The sequence below is a fragment of the Lynx canadensis genome, chromosome C2, assembly GCF_007474595.2.
Source record: "Lynx canadensis isolate LIC74 chromosome C2, mLynCan4.pri.v2, whole genome shotgun sequence".
Classification (NCBI taxonomy): Eukaryota; Metazoa; Chordata; class Mammalia; order Carnivora; family Felidae; genus Lynx; species Lynx canadensis.
Window position 1 is genome coordinate 113,979,129 of NC_044311.2, and position 26,457 is coordinate 114,005,585.

A 26,457-nucleotide genomic window follows, 5' to 3' on the forward strand; every position below is an offset into this window, starting at 1 on the left:
CTCTCTCTCTCTCAAAAATGAATAAACGTTAAAAAAATTAAAAAAAAATAGTTTCCAAGCGCAGAAAACTAAATTCTCCGTATTAATTCTAGTTAATTCACATACTTCTGATAATAAAAATATAACAATCTTAATCACTACAAAAAATCAACAAATTACTTCCCTAAAAAAAGTAATAGCAATAGCAACAACAGAAATATGGTTCAAACTTGAGGGCAGAAATAAATGCCTCAAATCCCTAGTCCAATAGACTTAAATAAATTCAATCAAACTTTAAGAGCAATTAATTCTTATCTGAGACATTATTAAGTACTGTCTCTCAGCTTCAGAGGTAACCTTCTGTACTGTGATCTGTGGTATGAGAACTGGACCCTTGTAATCACATTTTTGCTTTGCCAGCTCAGCTGGCTTCCTGCGAGGGTCTCAAAAGAAGTTCTTAATAAGGAGGCACATCTAATGCTCTTAGACGGGACACTATAATCTGTGATAATAATGGGATACTTTAATAGGCTAAAGGTGTCCATTTTCTCCACACTTATCTATAAGTTAAATTGAATTATAGAATAAATACTAGCTAATTATCTTTAAGAAACTCAGTAAACTTATTCTAAAATACACAGGAAAGGATTTCAAAAATACTTATTTCTTAAAAAAATGTCCTACAGTGGTGAGTTTTCCTATTACTATTACAATATACTGTAATTCTACAGTTATAAATTTTTTTATATTAACATAGTAACAGGCAAATGGGTCATGAAACAGAATATAGGGTTCAAAGACCATGTTTATATGTGAAGTAAATATCAAAGAGTGTATACACAATCACTTCAATGGATGGCTGTTCAGTAGAAAAACTCAATGTATAAAGAAAAATAAAACTAGATTTCTATATTAACCTTCATAAAAATGTTGATCTCCAAAGACAACTGATCTAAATGTAAAAGATAAAACTTCAAAGTTAATATACTATATAAACAAATATCTTCGTGACCTAGGGCTCGAGAAAGACTTATTTAACAGTAATCTAAAGTACAAAATATAAAGTGAAAAGCTGGTGAATCTGATTATATAAAAATAAGAATTTCTACTCAATAAAGGACACCATGATCAAAACTGGTAGGTGACAGATTTGGATATGTTTTTTGCAGTGGTAATACTTAGAAAGGAAAAATATGCAGACTATATAAAGGATTCTTGCAAATCAATAATAAAAATCCAGCAACCTCAATAAAAATAATCCCTGAGGATATAAGATAAAGACAAGTACATCAAAATATTCACAAACTCATTAAAATGTAAAGAAACTGGAACAGTACTGGAATAACATCTTAGATTCATGAAGATTGACAAAAATAAAAAAAAGCTCTATCTTTTCAAGTGTTTTCAGAAGGTAGACAAGGAAGAAACTTCATACATCGTTGATAAAGAAGTAGATTCTTGAAGCTACTATAGAGGACAATTTTCTGAAACTTAAGTATGCATATATCATAAGACATGTACATGCACATAAATATTCACAAATACATAAACTGCACTGAAATATTCAGGTCCATAACTGGAAATGTATAAGTATGTTCATCATAGCATGATTTATGGTAATTGGAAGTTAGAGGTAATCACTAGAGATAAGTAAAATGTAGTGGAACCAAACAAACACTGACAGAATACATTCACAGAAGTTAGTAGTGAAAGACTAAATGTATTTTGAGTAACAAAGACACAGGGCTGTTAAAACACAGGGCTGATGAAAAAATAGTGAGGATCAAGTTGAGATCTACAGTAAAATATAATTTATGAAAACCAAAATGTATTAATAAGACAATTTACATGTCTAAGAACATATACAAATTAAAGGTGTTCACCTTAAATACAACAGAATAGATGTCTATGTAAAAGGAGTTTGAGTAGGAAACAGGATTAAACAAATAAAGCAAGAGGGGACTTACATAGAATTATGATGATATTGTATCATTGAACTAAGCAGTCAGAATTAAGAGGCAACCATAATTGGTTCTTTTAGCCTCAAGAGGCTTCTTTCTTCCAGAAAGTGAAAAAATTTAACTAGATCTCACTTCTTATACATGAATAAGTCATCCTAAAAATTTGGAAATCTGGAGAGAAACATGGGTGAGAGCCTCATGAAAAGAATGATTCTTTCAAATCTTGGCAAATTGGGCAACAGGGTTATAATACCTTGGTAATATGATATATTATTTTACCCAAAGCTAGAGGTTTACATACACTGATTTTCACAGATGCTGTTTTTTACTTTATATAAACATATGCAGGAGAGGTTAGTGCTTGAATTGTAGTATTTTTTGTAGTACTTGATGTTTTTGCACATCACTTCTGTTAAACAAGGAGGAGACATCAGAACTCAGTTGTGTGACACAATAAGTTTTCTGGAAATGAACTTAAACTGTCTCCATTGTAGACACAGAAATACTGAAACATGTCTGGCAATCTGCTGCATCCTACAGAAGTCTTTTTTACTAGATTTATTGAAATAACCTGTGAAAACCAGTAGAGAATTCCTCCAAAAGAAAGAGAAAGCCAGGGGGCGCCTGGGTAGCTCAGCCGGCTGAGCGTTGGACTTCGGCTCAGGTCATGATCTCGCGGTCTGTTGAGTTTGAGCCCCGCATCGGGCTGTGTGCTGACAGCTCAGAGCCTGGAGCCTGTTTCAGATTCTGTGTCTTCCTCTCTCTCTGACCCTCCCCTGCTCTCTGACCCTCCCCTGCTCATGTTCTGTCTCTCTCTCTGTCAAAAATAAATAAACATTAAAAAAAATTAAAAAAGAAAGAAACAGAAAGCCAGCCTACATTTGACCCAGTAAGAAAATCCTCAACCTTAGTCGTAGAGGGAAGTTTCTGACTAGAAGTCCCAGAAATAGCAAAATCTGTAGAGTTTTTATGAGTGGGTAGAGACCTGGGTTTGCCTAATTTGAATCTGCCTATTGGTGTTCTATGTAGAGATAACAAATTAATGCAACCATTACTAGATTAGTGATTAAGATACGAAAACATTTTCTTAGTTTTTATGTTTTTCTTTTTATTTTTTAGTGTTTATTTATTTTGAGAAAGAGAGAATGAGCAGGGGAGGGTCAGGGAGAGAGGGAGACACAGAATCGGAAACAGGCTCCAGGCTCTGAGTCCAGGCTCCAAGCTGTCAGCACAGAGCCCAACATGGGGCTCAAATCTAGGAACCCTGGGATCATTACCTGTGCCAAAGTTGGACGCTTAACTGACTGAGTCACCCAGACACCCCTTGACACTTTTGTTTCTAAGTGGGTTTCGGATTATTCCAAAAATGCTCCTCAATGCTTCCTTCTTTTTTGTTTCTTCTCATGCATCTAATTTCTGTCCCTTGTCTTTGGCAAACCACTACTGGAACTGACATATTACTAAATGGAATTCAAAGGGCACATACAGGTGACTGAAAAAAATACAGTAGACTAGAAAATGCAGGTATGGACCGTGTTGTGTCTCTCTATGTGAAATTGATTATGCTGGAATGAGGCTAATTTGCTTTAGCTAAAACAATATATTTAAGTTTAAAGGTGAGGATAACATTTTCTGTGAATCTTCATAATGGAACACAGGAAAGAACCTTGGGAATATTTGTCTACATTGTCAGTTGCCAATTTTTTAGAATGGAATCTTGTTTTATGTAGAAACGGTATTGTTGAAATACACTCAGAATGCTATTCTCTCAAGTGAATGCTTCTAATGTGACTTTAGTATTAGAACTGAGTGTAAGTCTTGATCAGAACTGAAATAGAAGGAATATTATCATGTCACATCCCCCTTGCATTGCACTACCCAATTAAGTCTCTGTTCGCCAATCTATGTATGTGCAACATTTTCACCCAAGAAATAATCAAGCCTAAATATTTTCTTAAATGGCATTCAATGACCTTCAGATCTGACATCAGTTAACTTTCTTTCTTTCTATTGAGATAAAATTGGCATACGTTATTAGTTTCAGATGTATAACATAGTAATTCAACATTCATATACATTACAAAATGATCACCATAAGTCTAATTATCATCTGTCACCATACAAAGTTAACAGTGTTATTGTCCATATTACCCATGCTATACATTTCATCCCCATGACTTATTTATCTTATAACTAGAAATTTGTACCTCTTGATTCCCATCACTTATTCTGCCTACACCCTACCCCTGATCTCCTCTAGCAACTAAAAGTCTGTTCTCTGTATCCGTGAGTCTGATTTTGTTTTGTTTTGCTTATTCATTTGTTTTATTAGAGGCTCCATGTACATGAAATCAAACAGTATTTGTTTTCCTCTGTATTATTCATTTCACCTAATAGAATGTCTTCAAGGTCCAGCCATATTGCTGCAAAGGGCAATGTTTTGTTCTTTTTTATGACTAATATTCCATCATAAACAAAGAGAGACAGCATGTGCATGTGCATGTCTGCTCATCTTTATCTATTCATCTATATAGCATCTAGGTTGCCTCCATACCTTAGCTATTGTAAATAATGCTACAATAAACATAGGAGTGCATATATCTTTGCAAATTTGTGTTTTCATTTTCTTCAAATGAATACTTGGAAGTGGAACTGCTGGATTATATGGTAGCTTTATTTTTAACTTTTTGAGCAACTTCCATACTGTTTTCCATAGTGGCTACATCAATTTACATTCCCACCAGCAGTGCATGAGGGGTCCCACATGTGTACCAGCTTCAGATTTCTTGTTTCTTCTTTTTTTAATACTAGCCATTCTGACAGGTGTGGAGGGATATCTCACCATGGTTTTGATTTGCATTTCCTTATTAGTGATGTTGAGCATCTTCTGATGTGCCTGTTGCTCATCTGTCTTCTCTTGAAAAATGTCTATTTAATATTGTGCCCATTTTTAAAATCAGATTTTTTTTTGTTATTGAGTCATATGAGTTCTTTATATATTTTGATATTAGCCTCGTATCAGGTATATGATCTGAAAATATTTTCTCCCATTCAGTTGGCTGCCTTTCAGTTTTTTGTTCAGTTTTTTTGCCTTTCAGTTTCCCTTCACTGTGCGAAGGTTGTTCAATATGATGTAGTCCCAGTTGTTTATTTTGCTTTTCATGCACTTTTCTGTAAAGTCTGGTCCAGAAAATACACTAAGACTAACGTCAAGGAGCTTACTGCCTTTGTTTTCTCTTATAAATTTTATAAATTTTCAGGTCCTACTTTCAAATCTTTAATCTATTTTGAGGGAATTTATGTATATGGTATAACCTAGTAGCTTAGTGTCATTTTGCATGAAGCTGTCCCACTTACCCATGCCCTTTATTGAAGAGATGGTCTTTTCTTATATATTCACACACACACACACACACACACACACACACACACACACACACACACATTCACCTCTTTCATTAAATTTATTCCAAGGTATTTTTTGTTATTGTAAATAGGATTGTTTTCTTAATTTCCTTCCAAATAGTTATTACTAGTTTACAGAAACATGATAGATTTGTGCATATTAATTGTGTATCCTGCAACTTTACTGAATTCGTTTATATATATATACATAATATATATTATGTACATAATATTATATATACATAATATAAATTCTTGCCTACTTTGTTGTAGATTAGTTGATCACATATGTGTGGGTTCTTTTCTTAGCTCTCCATTCTATTCCATTGATCCATGGATCTACTTTTGTTCTAGTATCATACATTTTCATGACTATTGTTTGTAGTACAGTTTGAAATCAGTGAACATGACACCTCCAGCTTTGTTCTTCTCAAACTGCTTTGACTATCTGTGGTCTTTTGTGGTTCCATACAAATTTCAAGATTACTGGTTCTAGCTCTGTGAAGAATGCTATTGGTATTTTGACAGAGATTGCACTGAATCTGTTCTTTATGTAGTATGAACATCTTAAGAATATTAATTCTTTCCATTCATGAGCACAGTATATCTTTCCATTTATTTGTGTCTTCTGATTTTCTCTCATCAATGTCTTATAGTTTTCAGGTATAGGTCTTTCACCTCTTTCATTAAATTTATACCAAGGTATTTTTGTTACTGTAAATAGGATTGTTTTCTTAATTTCTTTCCAAATAGTTCATTATTAGTTTACAGAAACATGATAGATTTGTGCATATTAATTGTGTATCCTGCAACTTTACTGTATTCATTTATTAGTTCTAAGTATTTTGGAAGTCTTCAGGCTTTTCTATATATACTATCAAATCACCTGCAAATAGTGAATTTTATTTCTTCCTTCCTAATTTGGGGCTCTTATTTCTTTCTCTTTCTTAATTGTTGTGGCTGGACTTTCCAACATGCTGAATAAAAGTGGTAAGAGTGGGCATCTTTTTCTGGTTCCTGATCTTAGAGAAAAACTTTCAGCTTTTTATCTTTGAGCTTGACATTATTAGCTCTGGGTTTGTCATATTACAGCCTTTATTATGTTGTGGTACATTCTGTCCATAAGCACTTTGTTGAGAGTTTTTATCATAAATGGCTTTTGAATTTTGTCAAGTGGTTTCTCTGCATCTATTTAGATAATCACATGATTTTTACCCTTCATTTGTTCATGTGGTGTATCATGTTGATTGATCTGTAGATGTTGAACCATTCTTACATCCCTGGAATAAATATCACTTGATCATGGTGTATGATCCTTTTAATGTAGTGTTGAACTTGGTTTGCAAATATATTGGGGATTTCTGCATTTATGTTGATTTGAGATATTAGCTGTAATTTTTTTGTGGTATCTTCGGTTTTGTTATCAACATAATGCTAGCATTGAAAATGAGCTTGGAAATATTCCCTCATTTTTAATTCTTTTGGACTAGTTTAAGAAGGATAAGTATTAAATCTCTGAAGTTTTGGTAGAATTCATCTGTGAAGACATCTGGTACTGGACTTTCATTTGTTGGAAGATTTTTTATTACTGATTAAATCTCATTACTAGTATTTGGTCTATTAAGATTTTCTATTTGTTTATGATTCAGTTTTAGAAGACTGTGTGTTTCTAGGATATTTATCCATTTTTTTTAGGTTTTCTAATTTGTTGGCATATAACTGTTCATAGTACGCTCTTATGACCCTTTGTATTTCTTTAGTATTAGTTTTAAGTTCTTATTCATCTCTGATCTTATTTATTTGGGCCCTTTCTTTTTCTTTTTCTTGATGAGTCTGGCTAAAGTTTTGTCAATTTTGTTTATCTTTTCAAAGAATCAGCTTTTAGTTTCATTGATATTGTCTATTGTTTTTAAGCCTGTATTACATTTATTTCCATTCTGATATTTATTATGTCCTTCCTTCTAATAACTTTGGGCTTCATTTCCTTTTCTAGTTCCTTTAGTTATAAAGCTAGATTGTATATTTGAGATTTTTCATATTTGTTAAAGTAGTCCTGTATTGCTAAGAACTTTCCTCTTAGAACTGCCTTTGCTGCATCCCATAGAATTTGGAATGTTGTGTTTCCATTTACATTTCCAAGGTATTTGTTGATTTCCTTTTTGATATTTTCATTGGCCCACTGGTCATTTAGCAGCATACTGTTTAGTTTCCAAATGTTTGTGGGTTTTTTCTTCCAATTTTTTTCTTTGTAATTGATTTCTAGTTTAATAACACTGTGTCAGAAAAGATGCTTAATTTCAATCTTAAATTTATGTGATCTACCCTAGAAAATGTTCTTTGTGCATTTGAAAGGAATCTGCTGCTTTTGGACAGAATGTTCTGTATACATCTCTTAAGTCCATCTGGTCTAATGTGTTGTTTAAGGCTCATGTTTCCTTATTGATTTTCTTTCTAGATGATTCACCCATTGATGTCAGTGGGGGGATTAAAGCCACCTAATTCTATTGTATTGCTGTCAATTTCTCCCTTAAGGTCTGTTAATATCTTTTTTATATTTAGGTGCTTCTATGTTGAGTGCATAAATATTTATAAATGTTATATTCTCTTGTTGAATTGGTGCCTTTATCATTATGTATTGTTCTTTTTTGTCTTTTGTTATAGTCTTTGTTCTAAAATCTATTTTGTCTGATATAATTATTGCTACCCCATTCTTTTTGCTCCATTTGCATAGAATATCATTTTCCACCCCTCCACTTTCAGTATGTGTGTGTCTTTAAGATCTAAAGTAAGTCTCCTCTAGGCAGCATATGGATTGGTCTTGTTGTCTCATCCATTCAGCCACACTATGTCTTTTGATTAGAGCATTTACCCCATTTATATTTAACACTATTATTAATAGGCATGTACTTACTGCCTTTTTGTTAATTGTTTTCTGGCTATATTTATAGTTTTTCTCTGCTCCTTTCTTCTGTCTCTTCCTTTGTAGTTTAGTGACTTTCTTTAGTATTAAACTTAGATTCCTTTCTCATTTTTTGTGTGTATCAATTAGACTTTGGTTTGTGGTTACCATGAGATTCCCATATAATAACCTATATATAGCAGTCTATTTTAATAGTCATTAAAGTTTAACCACATTTTGAAAGCACTACATTTTTATTCCATCCCATTCAATATTTTATGTTTTTATGTCATATTTTATCTCTTTTTATTTTGTGTATCCCTTAGCATATTATTGTAGTTATAGTTGATTTTACTGGTTTTGTCTTTTAACATTCATACTAGGTTTATAAGTGGTTAGTCCACTATCTTTACTGTATATTTACCTTTTCCAGTCAGATTTTTTTCCTCTCATAAATTTTTTATTTCTATTTAGGGCCTTTTATTTTTAGCTTAAAAAAGTCCCTTTAATAATTCTTTTAAGGTCAGTTCAGTGGTGATAAACTCCCTTAGCTTTTACTTGTCTAAGAAACTCTTTATCCTTCCTTCATTTCTGAATGATAATCTTGCCAGGTAGAGTACTCTGGTTGGATTATTTTTTCTTTCAGCACTTTCAGTATACCATACCACTTTCTTCTGGCCTTCAAAGTTTCTGCTTAAAACTAAGGTGATAACCTTCTGGGGTTTTCCTTATATATAACCAGTTGTTTTCCTTTGTTGTTTTCAAGATCCTCTGTATAACTTTTGACATTTTAATTATAATGTGACTTGGTTGGATCTCTTTGGGTTCATCTTGTTTAGGGCTCATTTTAGGTTCATCTTGTTTGGGACTCTCTTTGGTTCCTGGACCTAGATGTCTGTTTCCTTTCCCAGGTTAGGGAAGTTTCCAGCCATTAGTTCTTCTAGCAAGTTTTCTGCCCCTTTATCTCTCTCTTCTTCAGGGACTCCTATATGCAAATGTTATTATACTTGTAGTTTCACTGATCCCTGAGCTATCCTCATTTTTTTTTTCTTTCCTATTTGAGTGATTTTCACTATTCTGTTTCCAAGTCACGGGTCTGCTGTCTGTATCATCTAGTCTCCTGCTGAAACTCTTTAGTGCATTTTTCAGTTCAGTTATTATATTTTTTAACTGTATGAGTTACGTGGTACTTTCTTCTTATTTTATCTCTCTCTGTTGAAGTGTTCAGTGTGTTCATCCATTCTTCTCCCAACTTCAGTGAGCTTCTTTATGACTATTACTTTGATGATTTATCAAATTTGTCAGATAAATTACTTATCTCTGCTTAATTAAGGTTGTGTGTGTGTAGTTCTATCTTGTTCCTTCATACGGAACATGTTCCTTTATTTCCTCATTTTGGTTGATTTTCTCTGTTTCTGTGTACTATGTGAAATAGTGATCTCTCTCCCTGTCTTTAAGGAGTGGTTCTATGTAAGACATAAATGTTATTCAACCTTGCTTTAGTTCTTGATTGTCTACTGAGCTGTCTCCCCAATTATTTCAGACCTATGGAGTCCAAAATCACAATCCTTCCTGACAACCCGAGCCTGGTGCTCAAGGGGCATTCTCTGTGTCTGAACATGCCCACTGGCTCTAGCAGGGTTACAATAGTGATGGGGGGGGGGGCGGGGAGACAGGATGGCTCACCTGCTGTATCTGACAGGCATGTGCAAGTGGTATAGAGGGGTTTGGGGTAGGTTTTTGTGTCGGTTGGAGCAGGACAAGTGAGGTGGGATAGGGGTGGGGCTGTTCACCAAGTGCTGTTAGGCAGTTAGGAGCGTAAAAAAATGATGCATGCCAGTACTGGTGCCAGCAAGGTAGAGGGAGGCTATAAAGATAGCATCTACCAGTGTTGAATACTCAGAGACTTCCAGCAGACTTTGGCCCATCTGGCAGGTGCTTTAAGTTTAGCAAGTAAATCTCCTCACCTATGGCCTAGGATTTTTCCAAACTGCTGGTTTTTTTGCACTGTGTCCCAGGGTGAATAGGTTTGCATGTGGGCACTTTGAAAGCAAAATCTTTTCCTCTACAGCCCTGTGTTTCCCTTGAACATAATCCTCATTGGTTTTCAAAATGAGACATTTCAGGGGCTCATCTCTCTGGTCCAGGACTCAAAAGCTAGGGTCCCTGGTATGGGGCATAAACCTTTTTTCTCCTTAGGGAGAAGCTCCATTTATATCTGTTTGTTTTTGTTTTTTTGAGATCCCTCCTCATTGTGGGCAGGTATGGGGTTTCTGCTGAGAGTATGTTTCTGACTCTCCTATTCATCTTGGTATGGTGGTCCCTTTTATCTTTTGTTATGGAGGTGTTAAGCTAGTTCTAAGGTTCTTTACAGAGGGAATTAGTCCGTATGTAGCTATATATTTGTTGTGTCTGTAGGAGGAAGTAAATTCAGAATCTTCCTAAGCCACCATCTTGAACCCTGATATGAATTAACTTTAGGTTTTTTTTTTCTTCCCTGTAGTAGATGCTGTCAGTGCTCTGCCCATTTCCTCTGACCTTTTGGGATGTTCTAACGTCAATTCTGTGCATGACAGTTGTTTTTTTTTTTTTTTACCCCCTCAAACTACAGAAGCTCTATGTACACACCACATGAGAAGTGCTGACAAATTAACATCCCTATGGGAAAAGCCCTCAGCAAATAACTCATCAAATTTAGGGTTTGAGACATGTGTTTTATACCGTTTCCCTGAATGTCCTGGTGGTATTAAGCTCCAGTTATCCATGGTATTCACTAGCTTAATAAAGTATCTTTTATTGCTGTCATCCTTTTTCTGCATCACTTTTCCTTCCCAACCCTGCTCCCAAATAAACTACCTGAATTATTCTCTCACCATTACTTTATAGGGGAACTGCAACTAAGTTAGTTTGTACAAAAAAATGATTCTGTAAATGGATTACTCACTGGCAAAATGGTTGCAAGGATTCTACTACTGGCAATGATTGGGGTAATGACAACCCCTGGATTCTAGAGTATCTAAATTACTAACATCCTTACCTATGGTAAACTAAGATGTCATAAGGTGGAGCTATTACATTAGTTAATGTAGTAACTCCAGGATTTGAGTGACACTGCAGTAGCAAAGGTAATTATAAGAAGAATGGTTACTGTTAAATGCTATCAATGCACTGAAAGAGAAAAAAAAAAGATATACTCAACTCAGTAGCATCCAACTCAGGAGAATAGAGTGAAATAAAGGGCTTTTTTAAAAAATGGTATTTATAAAGATACTAATCTGTAGTGTAAAGGCAGTTAGGAATGCAAAGCAAGCTTAGGACCTGGTTGTGCAAGAAACAAAACTGCAGAGAAGAATGAATTCACAGCCTAGTTGTGTCTCTTAAATAAAGTCAGGCATATATATATGGAAGGATCTAAGACTCAGAGAAGGAGATGAATGGAAATCTTTGAGAACCTGAATCCCCAGATTTTCCTAAAATGTGTGGGCCTGCAGAAATAGCTCATTCACCTTTGCTAAAGGACAACAGCCTCCTTTTGCCTGGGGAATATTCCGTGGCTTTTTCTCAGGTAGATATCTGGTAAGATGAGGCCAGCCTTCTTCAAGATCTCTTTTTCCACCTTCTTCAAGGCTTCTAGGCCAACAAGTACAGTCAATTCTCAGTGTAACCCAATTATAAAAGTACTCCCCCTTCACTGGGAGGGAAGGGATTATTGATCAAAAGAACTATAAGCCCTGGCTAATACGTATAGGCGGAATTGTGACATGATGCCTGGGAATAGATCTCAAGACAATTAGACAAGGAAGGGCATAATATAAGGCCAGATAAAAGAGAGTTGTTTAATATGGGACCCTTCATCTGTGACCCGGAATTTAATGACACCTAGAGTGGTCATTACATTCTGTTAGGATGTTTAGGATACTTATTCGAAGCAGGGATTAGGGGAGAGGGTGATAATAATCTAGGGTAAAAAAGGTAAAACTGGGCGCCTGGGTGGCGCAGTCGGTTAAGCGTCCGACTTCAGCCAGGTCACGATCTCGCGGTCCGGGAGTTCGAGCCCCGCGTCAGGCTCTGGGCTGATGGCTCAGAGCCTGGAGCCTGTTTCCGATTCTGTGTCTCCCTCTCTCTCTGCCCCTCCCCCGTTCATGCTCTGTCTCTCTCTGTCCCAAAAATAAATAAACGTTGAAAAAAAATAAATAAAATATTTATTAAAAAAAAAAAAAAAAGGTAAAACTACCTATGACAAGTTTTGATGAAGGGATCAAAACTTCAGAGAGAGAAACATACAACACTAGCTACATTAAATAACAGTAAAGAATCCACCAGTTGACTATATTCCTGGGACAGCCCTAAAGACATATTTCCCTATAGCCAAAAGGAATGTGCTAATGAGAATAGACTCATCTTCAGAAACTCAGTTGGGATTTATAGACCAGATCTGAAAGTGGAGTTGGAGGTCTGCTTATGAAACTGGTTCCCTAGCTAGAATAGTAATGATGGGATTTTGGAATAGCAGCAGCCAGATGGTAACACTTAAATGTAAGATGAAAGGTGGATGTAATTGTTCTAAGTGCCAAAATGGGCAGCCAAGTTTGAATGGCAATCAGAGGAAATGCACATGCAGGGATCTCTGGCATTGGCTAAAAGATCATGATGTTCTAAGAAATGAGATAGCTGAGACACCATGCCAGCATTGTTCGATATCAAAACCAAGGAATTTCAAGACCAGAACACATCAAAGCTAATATCAGTGCTGACAGTGAAGTTATTATACCAGACCCACATTCTGCACTACAATATTTCTCATACCCCAAGCCAATCAACTAAATAGCAGGCCAAGTCCCTTTGAAAAAAATATCTATAACACCAGAGAGGATATCACAGGTTCTAGGGAATCAACACATACTCCAAGAAGTCCTCAACCAAAGGATTCTAGAAAATTAGTTTACAAATATGGCAGGTCACTTGTGTCCAGTGGCAGATAACCCCAAGGTAACTCCCAAAGACATTTCTTGTACTTGAACCATTTTTTCAGAGTCTGTTTATTTTTGGGTTTTAAGATCTCTGCAAACCTTGCCAAAATGAAATAATTATTTTAACTTTTTTGCTCCTTTGTCTTTTCCACCTTGCTTATCATCTTCCCTACTATATCTCTATCCATCCAAATTCTACTCATACTTCAAGAAACTTACAAAAGCTACATATTAAAGCTTCTTTAATCACCCCAAGTAGAGTTTTGCTCCTGGTTTCATGAGCAATGTAATCATTACTGGAAAAAAACAAAAAACATAATATTCAGGCCAAGGATTCCATATTTTCACAATACCATTTAGTGCTATGTTGACAGGAACTTAACAAGTGATTAAAATTTAATAACTTCTATTATTCTTTGTAGTTATGAGGCACTCAAGGCCATAATGCATTCCCATTACAGATTCTTTACATTGAGAAATAGGAGAATTTCATTAAAATTAAGTAAAGCACACTTCTGCATAGATGAAAAGATCCAGAAACTAGAGGTCCCATTTTGTATGTTCATTTGGTTCAAATTTTCAAAATTAAATTGAGAACCTCTGTGTGTAACATGGTAATGTCCTTAGCCATCCAACACTGCCAACACTTACTTTTTCTCCTCTTAATATCTCCAAATACTCTTCAACTTCATAGACTCTCTCCCTTTGGGTCTTATGTTTTGATCCACCAAAACCATTGCATTGCTGTTATCCAAATTCCTTTTAATGACTCTTTGTTATTTTCCAAATCACTCTGCACATTATTCCTCCTCTGTTCAATACACTTACAGTTAGGTCCAGAAGTATTTTATTTCATTCAATTTCTATTTTTCTCATCACTGATTCAAATTTTCTACACTCGTATTTTCTCTCTTGAACTGGGTTTGTGGAATTACCTGAACAATTTTCTCTTCTTTTTTATAAAATTTTATTTTCATGCCCTCCTGATCACAAGGACAATTCTCCTGCCAAATTAATTCATTCAGGTCTTTGCAAAACGTGTCTCCTAGCTTTCCAGGAACACTTCTGTAAAGAATTCTAAGTTCTGTCACCTACTGTTTCCTTAACATATCTTCTTTTCATTCCAAAGTCATAACATTCAACTAGAAGGAATTTAAAAAAAAAAAGCTAACAGAGTCCATCAGATTTTCTCCCAGAATCTCAAAAACCTGAGAGCTGTTTCCCAGCTTTGGGTTAAGTGCATTATTTGTATTCATTTGAATTATGTTGGGTTAGAAGCAGTCTAGTCAGTTCAATGGGTCATAGCTATCAGAATATGCTTAAACTTTGTGATTCACTCATCAGGATTACTTACTATCACCTATGTTATCACCTCTTATTAGCAGTTTCTCAATAACCTTTGAGGAAAGAAATTTTGCTTCTAATTACCAATCTCTAAACCATTTCTCTGTATGTATATAAATTGTTATTTCTTCAGAAGGTTTAGGAAGGCACTTGTAAAGAAGTGCATATGTATTGAGTAATGTTCTAAAATTTATTTTCATGTTCTTTTTACAGCATGGAACATTTTTCCATTTAGCAACCTTTGACACTAACCTGCTGAAATATTTGCTCAGAAATGTAGAGGGCATGTTTACCCCATTTCCTACTGAATACTAATTCACATAACTACGAAAAAAAGCATGTGTTTTAAACATTTTTATCCCTTAGAGCTACCAACAAATGATTCTTCAGCTGATTTCTTCAAAACATTTTTCATATCACACAAACACAGTCTGTATTTGCTCTTACTTATAACACTTTTCAAGTGACTCCTATATTTTAATTAAAGTGCACTCATCTGAAAAAGTCATTAGCATAATGTGCAAGAAGGTGGGAAATACTAGATTTACTAACATGGATAATAAAATGAGTGTTGTTCATTATATACCTTTTTAAATCATTGAACTCTGTCTGTGATGGTGAAAATAAAGATTATTCAATAAAAAGTACCAATCAACCCTTATTTCTTAAAATTTCTGCCTGCTTCTATAAATCCACACCATAGTATCTTTTTCTTAGGTCATGTATTCCTTTTGCCATTAATCTTGAAATTTACCAAAAATGAGTTAAGGGACTGGGAATACTGATACAAGTATTAAAAAAAAAAAAAAAAAAACAATCCAGGGCGCCTGGGTGGCTCAGTCAGATTAAACATCTGACTCTTGATTTTAGCTCAGGTCACAATCTCACGGTTTGTGAGATTGAGCCCCAGGTCAGGCTCCACACTGACATCATGGAGTCTGCTTGAGAATCTCCTCTTCCTCCCTCTTTGCCCTTCCCCTGCTTGCATGTGTGGTCCCCTGTTCTCTCTCAAAATAAATAAATAAACTTAAAAAAATAAATAAAATAGAACTAATCCTAACTTCCACAAGTTAAGTGGAAATTCTTCACATACCAAAACTGCTTCCCTTCTGCCTCCATGGAAAACATACAGTACTAAATACTTTAAATATTTTTTGCATAGACATTGAAAAACCATAAACAGTATGAATATCAAATCTATTCACATGTATAAATAAAACTCATTAAAATACAAGGAGCCTGAATATATGTAACCGATATAACATGTCCATGGATAAAAACACTCATTATTATAAAGATACATATAATCCATCTTTGAAAGATACCTTGTCAGCACATATCAAATTTAAATTTTTATACCCTTTGATATAGTATGTGTACTTTTAGAAATATGCTATAGAAATACATCATAAGAATGTTCATTGGGAAGTACTTCTATTAGGGAAAAATTAGAAACAAATGAAAGATCTATAATAGGTCAATGGATAAATTATGGTTGATTTATACTTTAGAATACATAGAAATGTTAATATAGCTCATTAAACATTCATATAATTCAATAATTCATTCAATAAATATTTTTTAAGAACCTGTTATGTGTCAGATAGTGTTCTATTTAGGGCACATAACAGTGAAAATATAAGATAAACTCTCTGCTTTCACAGAATGTTTATTAGGTGATAGCTTATTTTGAAGGAAATTAAGAAGAAACATTATGAAATATCACTGGTGAAAACTGCTATAGAGAAAAATAAAGTGAAGTAAGGTAAGGGGGCAGTGAGTGAAAGAGAAAGGTTTTCTTTTATAGAAGATAACCAAGTGATATCTGAAACTTAACTGAGGGGGCAAGACGAGAAGAAATATGGGGGAAGAGCATGAAAGGAGTAGGAAATAGATCAAATTGCATGAGTTGGGAGGAAGCACAACTTATTTGAGAAACAGCAAGGGGCCAGTATGACTGGAGTTCAGTGTTCAAGGCAGGAAGTGGTAAAGAAATGAATTCAAAGAGAAAGCTGAGAAGAAAGACCACTAAGACTCAAGCAGGCATTAGAGGATTTTGACTTTCCCTCTTAATAAGATTTCAAATGACTGGAAGGTTTTGTCATGAGCAATGACGAGATCTGGCTTACATTTTAAGTGGGTCATTCTGGTTATATGGATAATAGGCTGCAGAAGGCAAGTGAAGGAGGGTATCAGTGAATATGCTATTGAAATAGTTCAAGTGAGAGGAGATTAAAATAGCATCTAGATTAAAATAGCAGCAGTAAATGGATACTAGATATCTTTTTAAGGCTGACCTGATAGGACTTGCTAATCATTTGGATATGGAGTGAGGTGTAAGAGAGCAGGAATGACAAGTATGAGATGTATCAGCACATGCTGATACAGAAGGTTGCCCATGATGTTATCAAGGGAGAGTGAAGAAATCTGCCTAAAACTAACTGTGCAGAACCGGACCATTAAAAAAAAGGAACGGGAACTGGAAAGATAGATACATATAAAGGGAATTTTCAACTTTTACTGTTTGTGGGCCCTGTTCCTGGGCTCCCTGGGAAGCTATACTTTAACATTTAGCAAGGCCAAAATGACTCCATGAAACCTCAAAGCATGGGCTCTATTTCTGCCCCAGGCACTAACTGTACATGTGCTTAAAGAAAATAACCAAAAGGAGCATTCTAAATACAAAAGATAAAAAGTAAGAGACTTCCCTGATTCCCATAAGATTAGAGTCATACATCCCTGAACACAGTAGAAACTTAAGGTCTGCAAATTTCTGAAAAAGGTCTTTATGTAATAATTTGTAAATTTTAATTTAAAAAAAAACGTATATGGCCCTACACCAAACGTTCCCTTCCCAGAGCAGTCACTTGGGCTCAAACAAAACTTTCTTCCATTTTTTTTTAGAAATTCTTTTTTTTTTTTAATGTTTTATTTATTTTTGAGAGAGGGGTGGGTAGGGGCAGAGAGAGAGGGAGACACAGAATCCCAAGCAGGCTCCAGGCTCTAAGCTGTTAGCACAGAGCCCGAGGTGGGGCTCAAACCCATGAACCGTGAGATCATGACCTGAGCCAAAGTTGGACACTTAACCGACTGAGCAACCCAGGCACCCCATAGAAATTTTAAAATGTTTGTTTATTTTGCATCAACAATACTAAGTTTTAATAGTAGTTAACTCTAATAGAGGGAGTGGGAGCTAAAAACGTCACATTTTTTTACTTCATGGACTTTGATATCATTTGAGTACTTTATTATTAACATATAATTCGTATAATATTTAAAGTAATTTTAAAATTGTTTCTGTAGTGAAAGCAGAGATGATAAAATGAGCCTTAAAATTAGAAGTGACTATAGTTCTGATAATTCATTTATAATATTCAATAATGTAAATACTAAATTATTTACAAATACAACTTCTCAATAGTGATTTAATAATTTGAAATGTAAATCCTGTACTTTATTTTTCAATGATATAAATGAATTTCCAAATGCAATTTCTTGTTAAAAAATTAAATATTTGATTGACATACAACAAAGCATGGCAAACCTAAGTTACATGGTACGTTGGAAAACATAGGCTATGGAAAATCCAGAAAATCCTGAATTCAAATACTGACCCTGATACTAAAATAGAAAGTAAGTTTAGAAAACATATCTATTATGTACTAGTCACTGTGCTCAGTGGTGCTTACCAGGCTATTCAACTAAGGCTCCAACCATAACTAGCTCACCTTCTTGTCTGGAGGGGGGTATGAGAGGATGCTAAATGATGACAGTTTATGCCTGGTATAGTGTGGAAGAATGGGGACAAGTACTCAGCTTGGGTAATAAAAAAGGATGAAGTGTTCCTAGAATCTTAGCTTCTAGGATTAGGGCTACTCCCTTTTCTGCCTTTAGCTCAAACCATGTAAACCACAATTTCCTAGGTTGCTAAGAAATAGTAAGTCAACTCTACTCTTTAATTCCTATCTTCACCAGAGACCATGCTATGTTTCATGACTACCTCAGGTCACAGAGATCTCTTTTTTCTAAAATGCTATAAATGTATGGACTATGATACCAAGTTTGCATTTATAATGTACTCAGTGCACAGTTTTCTGTCTTTGTAAATAAAGGAATGAGTTTTGGCTTAGGTCATGATCTTGTGGTTGCTGAGTTCAAACCCTGCATCAGGTTCTATGCTGACAGTGCTGAGCTTGGAGCCTGCTTGGGATTCTGTGTCTCGCTTTCTGTCTGCCCCTCCCCGGCTCAGGGCTAAGGCTCTGTCTCTGTCTCTCTCAAAAATAAATAATAAATAAATAAAATAAAACTGAGGTCAGCCTAGATAGAACTTCATTAGTTAAAAGACACTGAATGAAAAGGACATTATTTTAGGAAGTGAAGGACACAAATATTTTAATGTTAAGACCATTAAATTTTGAATATAAAGCATCTAATGTTAAGATTGAATTTCCAGTAGTCAATGTGGATTATGGGGTGAGGCTCAGATAAAATTTCAGGGCAACAGAAAATATTTTGATTGATATCTAGCCTTCTATGATTATGGTAGCCACAGATAAGATGTTCTAGAGGGAGTAAGTTTAAGCAGTAGAGGAAAAATGGAGGAGAAAGCACTAAACACACTGATATTTAAATAGTAGGGACAGAAAAGAAAAAAAAATACAATTTAAAATTGTATGCGCATAGAGTCAAACATTTCAGCAGTTAATTCTCCTCATGCCTCTTTCCTTCTTTCCTTTTTAATGTTTTTTAGTCATTAAAATTGTTACCTATTTTAATCCTATATCATTCTCTTATAATCCCAATAATTATAGAGGTTTAATGTCATGTGCTATACTAATAGATAGTACTATTTAGCATTTAGTTTAATTTAATTATTTAATTCTCAAAATAATCCCGTGAAGTCATTAATTATTATGAACCAAACCTTACTACATAGAAACTGAGGCATAGAGTGGTTAGGTAATATTGACAAAGTGACACAATAAATAATGGAGCAGAGTTTTCAATCCATAGCCCACCTTCTCATTAACTACATTACTTCTATATATTTTATATCATTTATTGCCAGTAGTTACTTTTGTTTCATGTTATCATTTTCACTTTAATCACTTTAGTTAAATTCTATAATTATATTTAAAAGAAGTGAAAAACCACCTACAACTCCTCTCCGTTAATCTGTAACTTGGCCAGATTCTCATTTATATTGGACCTGGTGTATACCTATGAATAAACAGCAGTGTTCTTGGTTTTGAATTAATAATCAAGTGCAACAGGCATAATAATCCGACACCAAAGTTTCATGTAACACCATCTTTGTTTGGTGTTATGACAGTATGTAGGGCACACAACAAAATTCCATACATAGCAAGAGGCAAGAGCATAGCATGGCCTCCAAATGTCCCACTCACTCATAATTCAGCACACACAGTCAAAAGAGGCAATGCAGGGTGTGTGAAGACAACCTCATTTCAGAAAACCAATCAGCGCTGGGGCCCCTGAAGCTTTTACACCTTGCTCTAATCCTCTGAGTATCAATATTGGTAATTATCACCCAGTAAGACATCTCAACAATCAGTACAGGTATTTGGTTTAAAAAGTAACTTGGCCAGAATCTCATTTATCTTGGATCTGGTATATACTACAAATTCCTTGAATTTGTGGTATAAGGAGGCTTTCCGGAGATAGAGAAAAGATGACTAACCAGGTATTCATACTTTCTTCCATGTTATAATTTATAACATGAAATTATTTCATTTAATTAATATTTATTAAAATGTAATTACATGTTAAATGCTTATTGACTTTTTCTTAAAATTAATTGATTTTTAAGATATTTAACCTCTTCTAACTTTCAGGGAAGCAAAGTAACATCAAAGTAAAATCTTACTGATTTGCTACATTTTCCTATAGGTTAAAGAGTGTACTGATCCCTAATATTTGAAATATATTTTAAAATATCCAAAATACCTAAACTTACACCAAAGTCAAATATGAACTATAACAGAATATAGACTGAGTAGTTACAAAAAAATTTAGTTTCATGGTGCCTGGGTAGCTCAGTCAGTTAAGAGTCTGACTAATTTGTGGATTAAGCCCTGTGTCGGGCTCTGCACTGACAGCCTGAAGCCTGCTTGGGGTTCTTTCTCCCCTTCTCCCTCTGCCCCTCCTCTGCCTTCTCTCTCTCTCTCACTCTCTCTCTCTCAAAATAAATAAATAAACATTAAAAAAATGTCTTCAGTTTCTTTTGTGTGGTAGTTGACAAGCAATAACAGAAAATGTCCTTGATGTCTTATAGGACATACCAAGCATATAAAGTACATACGAAAGCAATTGATCTTTAAACAACCTAATTTTTAAATGAGTATGTCTATTTTAAGAAACATACAAGTTATATTTTACCAAAGTACAAAAAAATCCCAATTTTTGCTCTCATACTTATTTTAAAATGGTTGGGAAAAATTATCTAAAACATGTACAGATTTTCATTTTTTTAAAATCACATGAAGAATTTTATTGAGAAAATGTTGACTTATTACAGGTTTGCTCTATATTTTCTTTCTCCACATACATTTTGGAGGCTGATATTATTTCCTGAGCATCAGAATCATAATGGTTTTAATAATTGCAAATTTGCTCTCCTTCACTTTTCTGCAGCCTTTAAGATATGCTTAAAGTTCTCAATTTAAATCTGTTGATTTTATTAGTAATTATATAGATTTATATATTTTTAATCATTTATAGATATAAATCTGTAAGTACAGCTTTGTGCTGCACTGATTTTTACATTTTTTTTTTACTTAACCCTCAAAAAATCTACAAAGTTTAGGTAACATTATTTTTGTTATTTTAGATAAGAAAACTAAATATGGAATTGTTAAGTGCTCTGATAGTCATACAGATCTGCATTCTAATTTTTTCAGGCTGGGAATATATGCTAATTACTAGAATAAGCTGAGAACCTATCCTAATTCTAATATCTGGCTTACACAACCTTCATTAGCCTTGGTCATATACAAGTTAGCTGCTCATTCTACTTGTCCACATGTATAATTCAGACAACATAGGGCAAGTGAAAATTATTTCATTTCAGGGAACCCATCAGCTCTGGGGCTCCATATTGGACAACACAGGTCTATAAGTAGAATAGACTCTTAGGGGGGATGGTAAATATGGAATCACAAAATCTACTTAGCGCTTGCTATTTCTACTAATCCAAGGGAAAGGTGATGCTATCACAGACCAGAGTGGTTACAATAATGGTTTTAAAAGGCAACCAAGAAACAGACTCTTAAATATGGAAAACAAATTGATCATTACCAGAGGGGAGGTGAGGTGGGAGGATGGGTTAAATAGGTGATGGGGATTAAGGAGTGTACTTGTTGTGATGAGCACTAGGTATTGTATGGAAGCTTTGAATCACTATATTGTACACATGAAAATAATATTACATTGTATGTTAACTAACTGGAATTTAAATAAAAACTTAAAAATAAATAAATAAAATTAAAATTTTATTTTAAAAGAAAAACTTCTGTACATATTTATAAGGAAAGCCACAGAAATTTGCCGTTGAACCCATTGTAAAGTTTGAGGTAAATGTTAAGTCAAATATAACTCCAAGTTTTTGTTTAGAGTTACTTGAATGCTGGATCTCCCTTTTATGAAACAGCGATTACTGTGGAAGGAACAGGAAGAGGTGATAATAAGGAGTTCAGATTTGCATAAGTTATATAAGATGTCTGACAGACATCCAAGCTGAGCAGGTACAATTCTGGATGCACAAGTCTGAGTTCAGAGGAGAAATCTAGGCTGGAATATAAATTCAGGATTTAGTTAATATAAAGTCTTAAGGCTCAATAAAACCACATGAAGACTAAATGGCAATATGAGTCAAGTTACTGATCCTTGGAGGAGAAATCAACCAAGGAAATAGAAAACATAAGAAAAGAAACAAAATAGAGTGATGTTATGAAAACCAACTGATATAATTGTTTCAAAAAAGAGGTAACTATTATATATGATAAATGCTGTTGACAGCTCATGTAAGACAAAGGCTGCCAAATTTGACAATGTGAGCATTATAGGTGATCTTAAGTTGAGTTTTTTTGTCAGAACAGTTGGACAAAAATCAGACTGGAATGGTTTTGTGAGAAAAGATGGGGAATACAGATAGCTCTTTCATGGAGAAGTAATGAGATAATATATAGATAATTGTTCAAGGATTTTTTAGAGAAGTGTATAGTAGCTGAAGGGGATGAACATATGGCAGTATATTTATATGGACACATATATAATACAATTACAATTGATGATGCATTAGATTAATACTACTAATATTAAAGAATACATATCATGAATTGCATAATTCACCTTGCTTATATTTCAATGATAATTTCCCAAATCTTAAATTCACTTTCTTTGTTATCTCCTTTATGTTAATAGTTAATTTTTATAGTTTATTCCCCAGGAAAATAAAGATTTCTAGCTCACCTTTCATCTACAATTTTTAATATGATTATGTGCATACATATATATGTATGTGTACATATATAAATATATACACACACACCTGTATGTATACTCACATACAGATATAAATATGGTCTGTACTGTGAGACAAAATGACAGGTTTAAACTAAATTATCTCTTAGTCCCCAGACTATTTCTAAAGGACTATAATCCTTTCTTACAGCCTCTCCAGAGACTTGCTTCATTCATTGAGAGCAGTTATGCAGAGAGCTATTGCTAAACTTCACCTGTCACTATAAACTCCTAAATATGATCTACTTATGACCCTTTCTTCTTGACTGGAAAAAAATATGTTTGGCACTTCAATTAAAATTATTTATTGATTAATAAGATTAGTTATTTTTTTCTCTATCTCAATCTGTTAGAAAATTTTGTTCCTTGGTCCATTTTTCTCTTAACAATTGCTGCCTCTTTTCAGTTTTGCTAATCCACACTATAAAGAAGTTAGAGCAGCTAAATTTGTCAATGATGCTCTCATTATAAAAAATAAAGAACCCAGGGCGCCTGAGAGGCTCAGTCGGTTAAGCATCCGACTTTGGCTCAGGTAATGATCTCATGGTTTGTGGGTTTGAGCCCCGCATCCAGCTCTGTGCTGACAGCTCAGAGCCTGGAGCCTCCTACAGATTCTGTCTTCCTCTCCCTCTCTGCCCCTCCCTCACTAGTGCTCTGTTTCTCTTTCTCTCTCAAAACTAAATAAAAATATTTAAATAAAATAAAATAAATAAAATAACCTTACGTTATTCCTTACTTTAGGGTTTATGTTTTTCCTTCCTTTAGGGTTATTTTTATTATTACTTATTTTATGTAGGCTGATACTAAACAGTTCACTTTCATTTAATGTTTATTCAATGCAACATGAAAAAGTTAGAATTTTTTAAAATATGATTTGGACCACCATTCTAGTCTGTCCAAAATAGCAATCTGTTAGACCATTAAGAAAAGACAGTAGCCACATATGCCAAAGTTGCTTTACAGTTTTCAGGCAGATGAACCCATAAATGATTCTGAAATTAATAAACACAACATATTAGGAATCAATAGCCTATTTTATATATAAAGCATGTTTTTAGGCCAAGTATTTTTTTTAACGTTTGAATTTGTACATTTAGTTCTATCAACAAACTTGCTATGTAATTAATATTTTATAATCAATTTATCTCACTTCATAGGAGACAGAAACATAATGATACATTGACATATGATCACTTCTATCAAGGAGTTTACAACTGAATACTAGGGAAAGAAGAACAAGAGTAACAAAACAAAATCCCCTGAAATAATAATTGTAATACAAGGCAAATGAGAGGAAAGCTTTAAACCAAGTATAGGTTACTGTATATTTTTCTGTGAAAAAGTTGGCAAGAGAACTATAAACAATTAGAAAGATATCTCAAACTTTAGAAGTAACACGCTGGGATTAAGTTGACATGTAGACATATACCACTGTAATATTACCTTACACACATGCAAAGTTAATTCCTACTTTTGTGCACTTATTTCAGAATTAAACTGCCAGTGGTATAACCTATTGCTTTTCTTAGATCTTTTATTTAAAAATTAACCTCATTTATTATGTTCCCACAGTTAAATTATGTTTTTTATTCTTTATTAATATATTTTTTGATTATTGCTAGGTGATTATATCTTTAAAAAGGCTTGAATGTGTGTGTGTGTGTGTGTGTGTGTGTGTGTGTGTGTGTGTGTAGAGGTGCACCATTCCTGGAAGTACTGCAATAACAGATCAATGCACAGGAATGGATGGAGCAAGCTACTATGCCCCCTCCCTCCTCCAAAAATCTATTTAATATATTATCTTTAAATAGAGGACATATCAGATACTAAACTAATAAGAACAAATACTACACATGATTTAGCCAAAAGGCCAAGAAGCAATTGACTGTTTTTAAAAAAATACGTCAGTTACAATTACAATTTGCAACTTCTATTCATGGAATTACTATCACACACACACACACACACACACACACACACACACACACACACACCCTACATTCAAGCCTTTTTAAAGATATAATCACCTAGCAATAATCAAAAAATATATTAATAAAGAATGAAAAACATAATTTAACTATGGGAGCATAATAAATGAGGTTAATTTTTAAATAAAAGATCTAAGAAAAGCTATAGGTTACACCACTGACAGTTTAATTCTGAAATAAGTGCACAAAAGTAGGAATTATCTTCGCATGTGTGAAATGTATCATTTCTCTTTATTGCAAGTGCATTTCAATAACCTGAGTAGAGATTCATTATATTTCAAAATATACAAAATCTGAAATTTAGGTTCTGAGATTAGTCTTATGAAAAAATGCCCTTTTATGTTCATTTTGCTAACTCACTGACCTGTATCTCCAGAGTCCACCCAGATATAGAGAATTAACAACATTATATGAATATTTAGTTACGTTTAAAGTTTCACTTAGAATTAAGAGCGATAATATATACTGAGCTTGAGGTATTAGAAAAAAGAGCATTATAGAAACTATCTACTGCCATTTATGTAGTATATACAGAAGTGCTTGAAAAAGTTGATATCATTTTTATAATAATTTAACATTAAACTCTAGTATAATGGATTAAAAACAGCTTGATATTTTTATAGTATGGATAAAACAGAACCATGATTTTTTTATTTAGCTAATTTTGCATACTTTAAAACCATTAAATTTCAAAAATATTTTTGAGAAGCCAGATGTTTTCCACTTCATTTTTAAAAAATGAAGAAACAAATGTTAAGTTCAAACTAAAAGTACAGACTTTTTCATGTACTCAACTCTGGGGCCTAAAAAGACAAACTGCCAAATAGGAAAAAAAATCTTTCTACTTAAAAATATATGTTATTAAGGAATATGTTGTTTTCCTAGAAACTTTTCCAACCTGGCTCCTATGGAGCTGCAGCATGTACATCCAGAGGAGAAGTAACATCAGGGTCTGGTGAGGTGGTCTCTTCAGTGCCTTCTCGAATTTTCCCCCCTTTTAGCAGTGTTGGAAATAGGTCTGGAAAAGCATAGGAAAGCTATATCAAATTTTCCTTATGAGGTTTTTTCCATACTGTTTTAGCAACTTTGCATGGTGAAGGTGTTATATGGTATGACACACGTATTCATTTTCACTAATGAGTCCTCTCATGGAAAATTAACAATATCCTCAAGAAAAATATAATTACATTGTATTAATTCAAATCAGGCTATATTTGAAATTATGCTTGTGTGAGTCAGATCAGAAACATCCTTAGAACTACACACACATAAAAATGATTTCTAAGAAAAACTGAAGTATTTAGGGTGGTATCCTTTATAAAAAATGAAATATGATGCTTTAGGACAATATAAAACTTTTGATATGTTAT

At 34.0% G+C, this 26,457-nt stretch overlaps 1 protein-coding gene and 1 non-coding gene across 2 annotated transcripts in view; both read right to left on the bottom strand.

Annotated features, from left to right (window-relative positions):
- Window positions 1-26,457, bottom strand: part of LOC115522912 (ephrin type-A receptor 6-like) — a 174,615-nt gene that overhangs the window by 20,218 nt on the left and 127,940 nt on the right. The gene's annotated exons all lie outside the window — the stretch shown is intronic.
- Window positions 24,791-24,981, bottom strand: LOC115524397. The gene has a single exon (XR_003972097.1). It is a non-coding gene; the product is annotated as a U2 spliceosomal RNA (small nuclear RNA).